This window comes from Parasteatoda tepidariorum, chromosome 2, assembly GCF_043381705.1.
Source record: "Parasteatoda tepidariorum isolate YZ-2023 chromosome 2, CAS_Ptep_4.0, whole genome shotgun sequence".
NCBI classification, from domain to species: domain Eukaryota; kingdom Metazoa; phylum Arthropoda; class Arachnida; order Araneae; family Theridiidae; genus Parasteatoda; species Parasteatoda tepidariorum.
In genome coordinates, this window is record NC_092205.1 from 89,655,053 (window position 1) to 89,657,457 (window position 2,405).

The following is a 2,405-nucleotide window of genomic DNA, read 5'->3' on the forward strand; positions in this document are numbered from 1 at the left end:
ATTTAAATCATGATTGCATTATTATAGCGATTTTTCACTTACGGTCTCTTTTCTTTATGGTGCTTCTGTGTACGTCACCGCTTCAGGAAAGCATTTTCGACCCCACATTGCTATATGATTTCGAGTCGTCAGGAAGCCCCCTACCCCTCTTAGAAGTTCTGAAACGCTTAACTGAGACACCCTGTATATTTAGTATTGCTAAGTAAATAATGTATGGAATGACATTATAAAACTATTGTTCTATGTCTTACTGTTTCACAGCAATGCAGAAAATTAAGTAAAATTATATCGCCGAATTATTTTTTTACTATCCAAATCTTTCTCTTGCTTACTCTAAAAATAAAAAGCAACGCAAGATAATATCAGAAAATACAAAATCTAATATTATATAGCATCGAAACTAAAAACTAAACTCAGTGGCGCGACAGCCCATAGAGGGCCGAGGCTAACTAATGCAAGATAATATTACGGAGAACGCTAAATAATATTAGTTTGCACAGAATCTTATATTATACTATACAGGGAAAACATCGATCATTTGTAACTTTCTAATATTAGAAGTTGTGCAAGATAACGTTAGATTTTTCTGATGTTACCTAATATTAGGTGCTACTTGAGTTGTTAATTAGCATGTTTGAGATTACCTCCTCAAGACATTAAAATTGAGTCCTAGAACGTGAAGATCCGATCATTAGATCAAGAGTTATTCAGGGTAGTCTGATTTTCTTTTCCTTTCTTTCAATTTTCATTTAAAAATACATAACACGTCGACGTATGATGTTTTTAGATAAAGTAGACAGAAAAAAAAATTCACTTTAAAGTTTTTTCAATCGTTGAATACATTAAAAGATGAAAACAAAACGTCCCCTTTCATTTAAGATTAATATTTCAATTTTCTTCTACTCTGCTCTATCACTTACAAAAACAGGTAAATTTGAAGGTAAAGTTCTAAGATTTCAGCGAATGAAGTTTTTAATCAGGTAATACTTTTCAGTTACTTTTATAAATTATCATGTCTCTTTTTTTTATCAGTGGTTTCTAACGAAATGACGTAACAATTTATAATTTCAATATTTTATTAGACATGAAAAAATTAAATAAAAAAATCCAGATGTTATTTCGTTTGTGCACAGACATTTTTAAAATGTATAAGCATCTTTATAATCGACACAATTAGTTCAGAGTTACACAAATATCGGCAAATCAAGACATTTCTGATTTTATATTGGAACCGTATGCTGTTGGGTGGTACTTGACCGATGAAAAATGTGTCCAGATATCGATGAGATGACTACTGAACGACATGCACTTATTGTCGTTTGAAGACTCTTGTGGAAACAACACTGCCAACTTCACATGTCTGTAAAAAATGATAAACGTAATTTTAGACTATGTACAAATTTAGAACAGGCAGTGTTCCGTGCCAAATTTACTAACTTAGAACAAGCAGTGTCTTATGCCGATTTTACTATCTAAAAATCAGCAGTTTTATTTCATATTTAGCTTGGAACAAATTTAGTTTAAACTGAAGACAAGCAGTTTTAATCCATACTTACTTAATAAAGAAAATTTTTAATTCGAAACTTATAACTAATCATGTATGGAAAAGATTTGATGCGGAATTTAGAAAAAGGAGAATTTGTCGTCACAATCCAGCTAAAATGAACAAATTGTGCCTCGAGCACTATGCTGGATGACAAAACAAGTCTCAAAGGCTGAATTGAGAAGAGCGGTTCCATTCCTTAGCCCCTTCTCCCTTCCCTCTATTCCTCTTTTCAGTTGTATAGGAATGTACTACGATATTTTTCATTTGCTTAATATTTTTCGTCTTTAATTAATAAAAATATTTTTTAAAATTTCTGTGGTGCTTTCTTTTAGAACTATGTTTAATGTAGTTTTCAGTGCCAGATAGTTTCCCATCTTAAAAGATTTTAATCTATACGAAAATCAAAATAGAAACTAACATATTCCTTTCTTCCATGACGTTGAAGAAAGCATGCGAAGTGTTGCCATAGGTAGTGAGTTCTGCTCTACGCCACCTGCAGCCCATTTCGATTGCCAATTGCAGAAACGAAGTTTCAGGAAAACCCCAATTCTAAAGATCTAGTTCAGCCTTGTCTAAGTTAAACCTACTCTGAGGCATGTTTAAATGTTGGAAAAAGGATAAACCAAGGCAACCTTGTTTGCCAAGTTTAAACCAGGCAGACGAGTTCTAAACCTCTATTGGCGATCGAAATGGGCTGCAGGTGGCGTAGCGCAGAACTCTTTTTCTATGGCAACACTTCACATGCTTTCCCCATTAGCGTGTGGAAAGTCATAGAGGAAGGAAGTACGTTAGTTTCTCTCTTGATTTTCATATAGATTAAAATCTTTTAACTTAAAAAAGAAGGTCAAGAGTTACAGTT